Here is a 13,023-nt window from a genome sequence, read left to right as displayed (position 1 = left end):
ATTATCAGTGAGCACCTACTATAGGCCAAGCCCTACTCTAAGGAGTATGGCTACAGTGCTGAAAAAGGCACAGTTCTTGCTCTAGGAGCTCATCTTCAAGCAGATGATACAAAGCAACAATCAAAAACAATTTCATGTCAAGGGCAGTGTGATGGTGTGAAGAAAAATTAAGCTAGGTAAAGGGTAAGATGAACCGAATGACCCTGGAAGGGGTCTGGAAAGACCTCTCTGAGTAAGTGACATTTGAGCAGAGACACAAATGGAGTGAGGGAGTGATCATGGTAAGGTGAGTAGAGAGCTTCCCAAGCAAAGAGAAAGACCTTGCAAAGACCCCAAGGCAGGGGCGGAGCAAGATGGCGGAGGAGTAGGAGACCTGGATTTCGTCTGGTCCCAGGAATTCAGCTAGATAGGGATCAAACCATTCTGAACACCTACGAACTCAATAGGAGATCGAAGAAAAGAATAGCAGCAACTCTCTGCACAGAAAAGGGACCACTTTCTGGAAGGTAGGACGTGCGGAGAAGTGAATCCAAGGCGATATTCGGGAGGATAGACGGCGGGGGAGGGGGCCTACTTCGGCCGCTTCTGGCAAGTGATAGAGCCGCAGAGCACAAAATCGGAACTTTTAGAAGTCAGCTCTGCTGAGGGACATCGCTCCAGTGGCTAAGCGGGGGGTGGAACCCTCTTGGGACAGTGTGGTCTCAGGACCTTCGGGGTCACAGAAAGGCCGGGGGTGCCTGAGTGCGGCAGAGCTCCCAGGTATCGGAGAAGGGAAGCCAGCTGCAGAGACGGAGCTGAGGCACGGGCTCTCAGCTCGGGGTTGCCATAGACTGTGATCCATGGCACAGTCAGGCCACTGCTCCTCCAGCAAGGACCCAACAAGCGGGAGATCCGGGGAGACTCACCTTCCTCCCCCGGGAGGAGCGGCGTGGGAGCACATGGCAGGGATCTGCTGGGTTTGGAGACTCCACACCAAGTCAGGTGCCAGAGATAGAAACGTGCAGTCACAGGCCGGGTGAGCACGCAGTGTGGCCGGAGACTGGGGAGATGGGAGTGACTGAGTGCTTTCCTCTGGGGGTGCACTGAGGAGTGGGGCCCCGAGGTCTCAGCTCCTCCAGGGCGGAGATTGGGAGGCTGCCATTTTCACTCTCGTCCTCCAAAGCTGTACGGAAAGCTGGTGGGGAACAAAAGCTCCAGAGAGCAAACCTGAGCAGATTACTTAGCCCAGACTAGGCAAGGGTGGGGCATTCCGCCTCTGGCAAAGACATTTGGAAACCACGGCAACAGGCCCCTACCCCAGAAGATCAGCAAGAACAGCCAGCCAAGACCAAGTTTATCGATCAATGAGAACGGCAGAACTCCAGCGCTTAGGGGAGGACTGCACATAGAATCCATAGCTTTTTTACCATGATTCTTTAGTCTTTCAAAGTTAATTTTTTTTAACTTTTTTTTTTTTGAATTTCTCTTTTTCCCTTTTTCAGCCAACATCTTATCAATCCCCTTTTTTAAAAAAATTTTTAGGAGGGGGGAAAAATGGCAGAGGAGTAGGGGACCCTATTTCAACTGGTCCCCGGAATTGAGCTGGATATCTACCAGACCATTCTGAGCACCCACAAAACCAGCCTGAGATGTAAGAAGATCTGGATCTCTACAAACAGAATATCGTAAGCTGTTGGTTTTGAGGTAGGAAGCGGGGAGCCATGATTCTGCGGGCAGATATCGGAGGATAAATGGCAGCGGGAGGGTGCCTGGCCGTGGGGATCCTACACCGCCAGTGAGTGACAGCCTCCCGCGCTGCGGACAGGCACAGACTCGCAGACCAGTAGCGGCGGGGAAAGGACTCTAGGGCAGCCCCTGGGCAGAAACCCGGAGCCACGGGGTCGCGCGCGTGAACTGGGAGCAACTGGCGGTTTTAGAAGCACAAAGGGCAGAGACCTGCCCCGACCTGGAGGCAGGACTGGGAGAGCTGCGGAGGGGCGCACAACCCAAAACGCTGCAGTTTATAGCAGCACAGACAGAAACGGAGACGGTGTGAGAGCTTACTGAAGAACAGACTGTGATCTCTCTGCTCTGAGGCAGAGGGTTGGAAACAGTCTCTTCTACTCTAACTCACACTCACGGAAGAGATGCGGAAAGCCGCCAGAGAACAAAAGCCCCAAAAACTGATTCCCCCTGAGGCCATCCCCCGCCACAGGGGCACAGGGCAACTCCGCCCAAACAGGGTTGCCTGAGTAACAGAGCGGCAGGCCCCTCCCACAGAAGATAGGCTGGGAAAACAAGAGGCCAGCAACCCTAAGGTCCCAAGAAAACAGGTGCATCTTGCTTGGGTTCTGCTCAATAATTTGGACTCTATACATTCCCTCAAACACCCATCAACAGAATGACTAGGAGGAGGAGGCACCAAAATAGAAAAGACTCAGAGATTATGACTTATGCTGCAGATTTACAAATGGATGCAGATATAACCAAGATGTCGGAGATGGAATTCAGGCTAGCAATTGTGAAGACAATGGCTAGAATGGAGAAATCAATTAATGGCAACATAGAGTCTCTAAGGGCAGAAATAAAAGGGGAATTGGCAGAACTTAAAAATGCTGTCAATGAGCTCCAATTCAATCTAGATAATCTAACAGCTAGGGTAACTGAGGCAGAAGAGCGAATAAGCGACCTGGAAGACAATATAATAGATAAAAAGGGAAAAGAGGAGGCCAGGGAAAAACAACTCAGAATCCATGAAAATAGAATCAAAGAAATAAGTGACACCATGAGGCGTTCCAATGTCAGAATCATTGGAATCCTGGAGGGAGTGGAGAGAGAGAGAGGACTAGAAGATGTATTTGAGCAAATCGTAGCTGAGAACTTCCCTAATCTGGGGAATGAAACAAACATTTGAGGGGCGCCTGGGTGGCTCAGTCGGTTAAGCGGCTGCCTTCGGCTCAGGTCATGATCCTGGGGTCCTGGGATCGAGCCCCACGTCCGGCTCCCTGCTCAGTGGGGAGCCTGCTTCTCCCTCTCCCTCTGCCTGCCGCTCTGCCTACTTGTGCTCTCTATCTCTCTGTCAAATAAATAAATAAAAATCTTTAAAAAAAAAAAAAAAAAAAGAAACAAACATTTGAGTCCTAGAGGCAAAAAGGACCCCTCCCAACATCAAGGAAAACAGGCCAACACCCCAGCATGTAATAGTAAAACTTGCAAATCTTAGAACCAAGGAAACCATCTTAAGGGCAGTTAGGGGGAAGAGAGTCCTTACGTACAGAGGGAGGAACATCAGAATAATGTCAGACCTATCCACAGAGACCTGGCAAGCCAGAAAGGCCTGGCAAGACATATTCAGGGTACTAAATGAGAAGAACATGCAGCCAAGAATACTTTATCCGGCAAGGCTTTCATTTAGAATGGATGGAGAGATGCAGAGCTTCCACGACTGGCAGAAACTGAAAGAATATGTGACCACTAAGCTGGCCCTGCAAGAAATATTAAGGGAGTTCTATAAAAGGAGAAAGACCCCAAGAGTGATCTACAACAGAAATTTACAGGGACAATCTATAAAAACAACATCTTCACAGGCAACATGATGACAATTAATTCATATCTTTCAATAATCACTCTCAATGTGAATGGCCTAAACACTCCCATAAAACGGCACAGGGTTGCAGATTGGATAAAAAGACAGGACCCATCCATATGCTGTCTACAAGAGACTCATTATGAACCTAAAGATACATCCAGACTGAAAGTGAAGGGATGGAGATCCATCATCCATGCCAGCGGACCTCAAAAGAAAGCTGGGGTAGCAATTCTTATATCAGACAAATTAGATTTTAAACTAAAGTCTGTAATAAGAGACACAGAAGGACACTATATCATTCTTAAAGGGTCTATCCAACAAGAAGATCTAACAATTGTAAATGTCTATGCCCCCAACATGGGAGCAGACATCTACATAAGCCAACTGTTAACCAAAATAAAGAGTCATATTGATAACAATACATTAATTGCAGGAGACCTCAATACTCCACTCTCAGCAATGGACAGATCATCTAAGCAGAAAATCAACAAGGAAACAAGAGCTTTGAATGATACACTGGACCAGATGGACCTCATAGATATTTACAGAACATTCCACCCTAAAACAACAGAATACTCATTCTTCTCGAGTGCACATGGAACTTTCTCCAAAATAGACCATATACTGGCTCACAAATCAGGTCTCAACCGATACCAAAAGATTGAGATAATTCCCTGCATATTCTCAGACCACAATGCTCCAAAACTGGAACTCAATTACAAGAAAAAATTTGGCAGAAATTCAAACACGTGGAAGCTAAAGACCACTCTGCTCAAGAATGTTTGGGTCAACCAGGAAATCAAAAAGAAGAACTTAAACAATTCATGGAAACCAATGAGAACGAAAACACATCGGTCCAAAACCTATGGGATACTGCAAAGACTGTCCTAAGGGGGAAATACATAGCCATCCAAGCCTCACTCAAAAAAATAGAAAAATCCCAAATTCACCATCTAACTCTATACCTTAAAGAACTAAAGAAAAAGCAAAAAACGATGCTTAAGCCATACATTAGAAGAGAAATAATTAAGATTAGAGCAGAGATCAATGAATTAGAAACCAGAGACACAGAAGATCAGATCAGCAAAACTAGAAGCTGGTTCTTTGAAAGAATTAATAAGATCGATAAACCACTGGCCAGACTTATCCAAAAGAAAAGAGAAAGGACCCAAATTAATAAAATTATGAATGAAAGGGGAGAGGTCACGACTAAAACCAAGGAAATAGAAAAAATTATTAGAAATTATTATCAACAACTATATGCCAATAAACTGAGCAATCTGGATGAAATGGAGGCCTTCCTGGAAATCTATAAGGTGCCAAGACTGAAACAGGAAGAAACTGACAACCTGAATAGGCCAATAACCACTAACGAGATTGAAGCAGTGATCAAAAACCTCCCAAAAAACAAGAGTCCAGGGCCTGATGGATTCCCTGGGGAATTCTACCAAACATTCAAAGAAGAAATAATACCTATTCTACTGAAGCTGTTTCAAAAAATAGAAACAGAAGGAAAAATTCCAAACTCATTCTATGAGGCCAGCATTACCTTAATCCCCAAACCAGGCAAAGACCCTATCAAAAAGGAGAATTTCAGACCGATATCCCTGATGAATATGGATTCCAAAATCCTCAACAAAATCCTAGCTAATAGGATCCAACAATACATTAAAAGGATCATCCACCACGACCAAGTGGGATTTATCCCCAGGATGCAAGGGTGGTTCAACATTCGCAAATCAATCAATGTGAGAGAACACATTAATAAGAGGAGGGAGAAGAACCATATGGTCCTCTCAATTGATGCAGAAAAAGCATTTGACAAAATACAACATCCTTTCCTGATTAAAACTCTCCAGAGTATAGGGATAGAGGGAACATTCCTCAAGCTCATAAAATCCATCTATGAAAACCCACAGCGAATATCATCCTCAATGGGGAAAAGCTGAGAGCCTTTCCCTTAAGATCAGGAACACGTCAAGGGTGCTCACTCTCACCACTGTTGTTCAACATAGTACTAGAAGTCCTAGCAACAGCAATCAGACAACAAAAAGAAATAAAAGGTATTCAAATTGGCAAACAAGAAGTCAAACTCTCTCTTTTCGCAGACAACATGATACTTCATGTGGAAAACCCAAAAGACTCCATTCCCAAATTACTAGAACTCATCCAGCAATTCAGTAATGTGGCAGGATACAAAATCAATGCACAGAAATCAGTTGCTTTCTTATACACTAACAACACAACTGTAGAAAGAGAAATTAGAGAAACGATTCCATTTACAATAGCACCAAAAACCATAAGATACCTCAGAATAAACCTAACCAAAGAGGTAAAGGATCTATACTCTAGGAACTACAAAACACTCATGAAAGAAATTGAAGAAGAGACAAAAAGATGGAAAAATATTCCATGCTCATGGATTGGAAGAATAAACATTGTTAAAATGTCTATGCTACCCAGAGCAATCTATACCCTCAACGCCATCCCGATCAAAATTCCAATGACATTTTTCAAAGTGCTGGAACAAACAATCCTAAAATTTGTGTGGAGTCAGAAAAGACCCTGAATCGCCAAGGAGATGTTGAAAAAGAAAAACAAAGCTGGGGGCATCACGTTGCCCGATATCAAGCTATATTACAAAGCTGTGATCACCAAGACAGCATAGTACTGGCACAAAAACAGACATATAGACCAATGGAACAGAATAGAGAACCCAGGTATGGACCCTCAACTCTATGGTCAAATAATCTTTGACAAAGCAGGAAAAAACATGCAATGGAAAAAAGACAGTCTTCAATAAATGGTGCTGGGAAAATTGGACAGCCACATGAAGAAGCAGAAGAATGAAACTCGACCATTCTCTAACACCATTCACAAAGATAAACTAAAAGTGGATGAAAGACCTCAATGAATCCATCAAAATCCTAGAGGAGAACATAGGCAGTAACCTCTTTGACATCGGCCACAGCAACTTCTTTCAAGATACATCTCCAAAAGCTAGTGAAACAAAAGCAAAAATGAACTTTTGGGACTTCATCAAGATAAAAAGCTTCTGCACAGCAAAGGAAACAGTCAACAAAACAAAGAGGCAACCCACAGAATGGGAGAAGATATTTGCAAATGACACTACAGATAAAGGGCTGGTATCCAAGATCTATAAAGAACTTTTCAAACTCAACACCCAAAAAACAAATAATCAAGTCAAAAAGTGGGCAGAAGATATGAAAAGACACTTCTCTGAAGAAGATATACAAATGGCTAACAGACACATGAAAAAGTGTTCATCATCATTAGCCAAAAGGGAAATCCAAATCAAAACCACACTGAGATACCACCTTACACCAGTTAGAATGGCAAAAATGGACAGGGAAAGAAACAACAAATGTTCAAGAGGTTGTGGAGAAAGGGGAACCCTCTTACACTGTTGGTGGGAATGCAAGTTGGTACAGCCACTTTGGAAAACAGTGTGGAGGTTCCTCAAAAATTTAAAAATAGAGCTACCCTATGACCCAGCAATTGCACTACTGGGTATTTACCCCAAAAACACAGAGGTAGTGAAAAGAAGGGCCATATGCACCCCAATGTTCATAGCAGCAATGTCAGCTATAGCCAAACTGTGGAAAGAGCCGAGATGCCCTTCAACAGATGAATGGATAAAGAAGATGTGGTACCTATATACAATGGAATATTACTCAGCCATCAGAAAAGATGAATACCCAACTTTTACATCAACATGGATGGGACCTGAGGAGATTATGCTAAGTGAAATAAGTCAAGCAGAGAAATTCAATTATCATATGGTTTCACTTATTTGTGGAACATAAGGAATAACATGGAGGACATTTGGAGAAGGAAGGGAAAAATGGGCGGGGGGAATTGGAGGGAGAGATGAACCATGAGAGACTATGGACTCTGAGAAACAAACAGGGTTTTAGAGGGGAGGGGGGAGGAGGGATTGGTTAGCCCGGTGATGGGTATTAAGGAGGGCACGTACTACATGGAGCACTGGGTGTTATACGAAAACAATGGATCGTGGATCACCACATCAAAAACCAATGATGTATTGTATGGTGACTAATGTAACATAATAAAATTTTTTAAAATAAATAAATAAATAATAAAATAAAAACATTTTTATTTTTCATTTTTAGAGTCATATTCTATCCCTTCATAGTAGTTACCCTTATTTTTGGCATATACATATATGTTGTTCTCTCTTTAAAATTTTGAGATACAGTTTCTTCTAACAGATCAAAATATACCCTAAATCTCTAGTGTATAGCTGTGTTCTAGTCTCCTGCCTGATCACATTCTCTCCCTTTTTTCTCTTTTTTTCTTTTTAAATCGTCTCCTTTCTTTTTTCAAACAACTGCTTATCAATTCCTTTTATACAATTTTTTATAATTTTCATCTTTATAGTCATATTCCATCCCTTCATCATATTAACCCTTATTTTTGTACATATATAAGTTTTTCTTTCTTTAAAATTTTGGGAGACACTTTCTTCTAACAGACGAAAATACACCCAAAATCTAGTGTGTGGCACTGATCTATGCACAAGCCTGATCATATTTGATCATATTCTGTTTTGTTTTGTTTTGTTCTGTTTTTGTTTGTTTTTATCTTTTTCTTTTTTTTTTTTCTTTTCTTTTTCTTTTTTCTTTCTTTCTGTTTCTTTTTCCCCAGTTTCAGGTCTTTTCTGATTTGCTTAGAGTATATTTTCTGGGGACGTTGTTACCCTGTTAGCATTTTGTTCTCTCATTCATCTAGTCTCCTCTGGACAAAATGACAAGATGGAAGAAACCACCTCAACAAAAAGAACAAGAGACAGTACCGACTGCCAGGGACCTACTCAATATGGACATTAGTACGATGTCGGAACTAGAGTTCAGAATGATGATTTTAAACATACTAGCTGGGCGGGGCGCCTGGGTGGCTCAGTTGGTTAAGCAACTGCCTTCGGCTCAGGTCATGATCCTGGAGTCCCTGGATGGAGTCCAGCATCGGGCTCCCTGCTCGGCAGGGAGTCTGCTTCTCCCTCTGACCCTCCCCCCTCTCATGTGCTTGCTCTCTCTCATTCTCTCTCTCTCAAATAAATAAATAAAATCTTAAAAAAAAAAGATACTAGCTGGGCTTGAAAAAAGCATGGAAGTTATTAGAGAAACCCTTTCTGGAGAAATAAAAGAACTAAAATCTAACCAAGTTGAAATCAAAAAGGCTATTAATGAGGTGCAATCAAAAATGGGGGCGCTGTTAGGATAAATGAGGCAGAAGAGAGAATTAGTGATATAGAAGACCAAATGATGGAAAATAAAGTAGCTGAGAAAAAGAGAGATAAACTACTACTGGATCACGAGGGCAGAATTCAAGAGATAAGCGATACCATAAGATGAAACAATATTAGAATAATTGGGATCCCAGAAGAAGAAGAAAGAGAGAGAGGGGCAGAAGGTATATTGGAGCAAATTATAGCAGAGAACTTCCCTAATTTGGGGAAGGAAACAGGCATCAAAATCCAGGAGGCACAGAGAACCCCTCTCAAAATCAATAAAGATAGGTCAACACCCTGACATCTAATAGTAAAACTTACGAGTCTCAGAGACAAAGAGAAAATCCTGAAAGCAGCTCGAGAGAAGAGATCTGTAACCTAAAATGGTAGAAACATTAGATTGGCAGGAGACCTATCCACAGAGACCTGGCAGGCCAGAAAGGACTGGCAAGATATATTCAGAGCAAATAATGAGAAAAATATGCAACCAAGAATACTATATCCAGCTAGGCTGTCATTGAAAATAGAAGGAGACATAAAAAGCTTCCAGGGCAAACAAAAACTAAAGGAATTTGCAAACACGAAACCAGCCCTACAAGAAATATTGAAAGGGGTCCTCTAAGCAAAGAGAGAGCCTAAAAGCAACATAGACCAGAAAGGAACACAGATAATATACGGTAACAGTCACCTTACAGGCAATACAATGGCACTAAATTCCTACCTTTCAATAGTTACCCCGAATGTAAATGGGCTAAATGCCCCAATTAAAAGCCACAGGCTATCAGATTGGATAAAAAAACAAGACCCATCTATATGCTGTCTGCAAGAGACTCATTTTAGACCCAAAGACACCCCCAGATTGAAAGTGAGGGGGTGGAAAACCATTTACCATGCTAATGGACACCAAAAGAAAGCTGGGGTGGCAATCCTTATATCAGACAAATTAGATTTTAAACCAAAGACTGTAATAAGAGATGAGGAAGGATCTCATCTCACCCTCATCCATGGATAGACCCTTAAGTAGGATCTATCTTACTTATCCTTTAAGTAGGATATCCTTAAGGATAGATCCTACTTAAAGGGTCTATCCAACAGGAAGATCTCACAATTGTAAATATCTATGCCCCTAACATGGGAGCAGCCACTTATATAAGCCAATTAATAACAAAAGCAAAGAAACACATCAACAACAATACAATAATAGTGGGGGACTTTAACACCCCCATCACTGAAATGGACAGATCATCTAAGCAAAAGATCAAGGAAATAAAGACTTTAAATGATACACTGGACCAAATGGACTTCACAGATCTATTCGGAACATTCCATCCCAAAGCAACAGAATACACATTCTTCTCTAGTGCCCATGGAACATTCTCCAGAATCAATCACATCCTAGGTCACAAATCAGGTCTCAACCAGTACCAAAAGATTGGGATCATTCCCTGTCTATTTTCAGAGCACAATGCTTTGAAACTAAAACTCAATCACAAGAGGAAAGTCGGAAAGAACTCAAATACATGGAGGTTAAAGAGCATCCTACTAAAGAATGAATGGGTCAACCAGGAAATTAAAGAAGAATCTTAAAAATTCATAGAAATCAATGAAAATGAAAACACAACTGTTCAAAATCTTTGGGATACAGCAAAGGCAGTCCTAAGTGGAAAGTATATAGCAATACAAGCCTTTCTCAAGAAACAAGAAAGGTCTTAAATACACAACCTAACCATACACCTAAAGGAGTTGGAGAAAGAACAGGAAATAAAGCTTAACCCAACAGGAGAAGAGAAATAATAAAGATCAGAGCAGAAATCAATGAAATAGAAACCAAAAGAACAGTAGAACAGATCAATGAAACTAGGAGCTGGTTCTTTGAAAGAATTAACAAGATTGATAAACCCCTAGCCAGACTTATCACAAAGAAAAGAGAAAGGACCCAAATCAACAAAATCATGAATGAAAGAGGAGAGATCACAACCAACACCAAAGAAATACAAACAATTATAAGAACATATTATGAGCAACTCTATGCCAGCAAATTAGATAATCTGGAAGAAATGGATGCATTCCTAGAGATGTATCAACTACCAAAACTGAACCAGGAAGAAACAGAAAACCTGAACAGACCTATAACCACTAAGGAAATTGAAGCAGTCATCAAAAATCTCCCAACAAACAAAAGCCCAGGGCCAGATGGCTTCCCAGAGGAATTCTACCAAACATTTCAAGAAGAATTAATAGCTTTTCTTCTGAAACTGTTCCAAAAAATAGAAATGGAAGGAAAACTTCCAAACTCATTTTATGAGGCCACCATTACCTTGATCCCCGAACCAGACAAAGACCCCATCAAAAAGGAGAATTACAGACCAATATTCTTGATGAACATGGATGCAAAAATTCTCACCAAAATACTAGCCAGTAGGATCCAACAGTACATTAAAAGGATTATTCACCACGACCAAGTGGGATTTATCCCTGGGCTGCAAGGTTGGTTCAACATCAGCAAATCAATCAATGTGATACAATATATTAATAAAAGAAAGAACAAGTACCATATGATCCTCTCAATAGATGCAGAAAAAGCATTTGACAAAGTACAGCATCCTTTCTTGATCAAAACTCTTCAGAGTATAGGCATAGAGGGTACATACCTCAATATCATAAAAGCCATCTATTTAAAACCCACAGCGAATATCATTCTCAATGGGGAAAAACCGAGAGCTTTTCCCCTAAGGTCAGGAACACGGCAGGGATGTCCACTATCACCACTGCTGTTCAACATAGTATTAGAAGTCCTAGCCACAGCAATCAGACAACAAAAAGAAATAAAAGGCATCCAAATCAGCGAAGAAGAAGTCAAACTCACACTCTTTGCAGATGATATGATACTTTATGTGGAAAACCCAAAAGACTCCACCCCAAAATTGCTAGAACTCATACAGGAATTCAGTAAAGTGGCAGGATATAAAATCAATGCACAAAAATCAGTGGCATTCCTATACACCAACAAGACAGAAGAAAGAGAAATTAAGGAGTCGATCCCATTTACAATTGCACCCAAAACCATAAGATACCTAGGCATAAATCTAACCAAAGAGGCAAAGAATTTGTACTCAGAAAACTATAAAATACTCATGAAAGAAATTGAGGAAGACACAAAGAAATGGAAAAACATTCCATGCTCATGGATTGGAAGAACAAATATTGTGAAGATGTCAATGCTACCTGAAGCAATCTACACATTCAATGCAATCCCTATCAAAATACCATCCACTTTTTTCAAGAAATGGAACAAATAATCCTAAAATTTGTATGGAACCAGAAAAGACCCCAAATAGCCAGAGGAATGTTGAAAAAGAAAAGCAAAGCTGACGGCATCACAATTCCAGGATTCCAGCTCTATTACAAAGCTTTCATCATCAAGACAGTATGGTACTGGCACAAAAACAGACACATAGATCAATGGAACAGAATAGAGAGCCCAGAAATGGACCCTCAACTCTATGATCAACTCATCTTTGACAAAGCAGGAAAGAATGTCCAATGGCAAAAAGACAGTCTCTTCAACAAATGGTGTTGGGAAAATTGGACAGCCACATGCAGAAGAATGAAACTGGACCATTTCCTTATACCACACACAAAAATAGACTCAAAATGGTTGAAAGACCTCAATGTGAGACAGGAGTCCATCGAAATCCTAAAGGAGAACACAGGCAGCAACCTCTTCGACCTCAGCCACAGCAACTTCTTCCTAGAAACATCACCAAAGCAAGGGAAGCAAGGGCAAACATGAACTATTGGGACTTCATCAAGATAAACAGCTTTTGTACAGCAAAAGAAACAGTCAACAAAACCAAAAGACAACCAACAGAATGGGAGAAGATATTTGCAAATGACACTACAGATAAAGGGCTAGTATCCAAAATCTATAAAGAACTTCTTAAACTCAACACCCGAAGAACAAATGATCCAATCAAGAAATGGGCAGAAGACATGAACAGACATTTTTCCAAAGAAAACATCCAAATGGCCAACAGACACATGAAAAAGTGCTCAATATCGCTCGGCATCAGGGAAATCCAAATCAAAACCTCAATGAGATACCACCTCACACCAGTCAGAATGGCTAAAATTAACAAGTCAGGAAACGACAGATGTTGGCAAGGATGCAGAGAAAGGGGAA

The sequence above is a fragment of the Neomonachus schauinslandi genome, chromosome 7 (assembly GCF_002201575.2).
Source record: "Neomonachus schauinslandi chromosome 7, ASM220157v2, whole genome shotgun sequence".
Classification (NCBI taxonomy): Eukaryota; Metazoa; Chordata; class Mammalia; order Carnivora; family Phocidae; genus Neomonachus; species Neomonachus schauinslandi.
The sequence above is the reverse complement of the archived record's forward strand: the minus strand, read 5'-3'. Positions refer to the sequence as shown.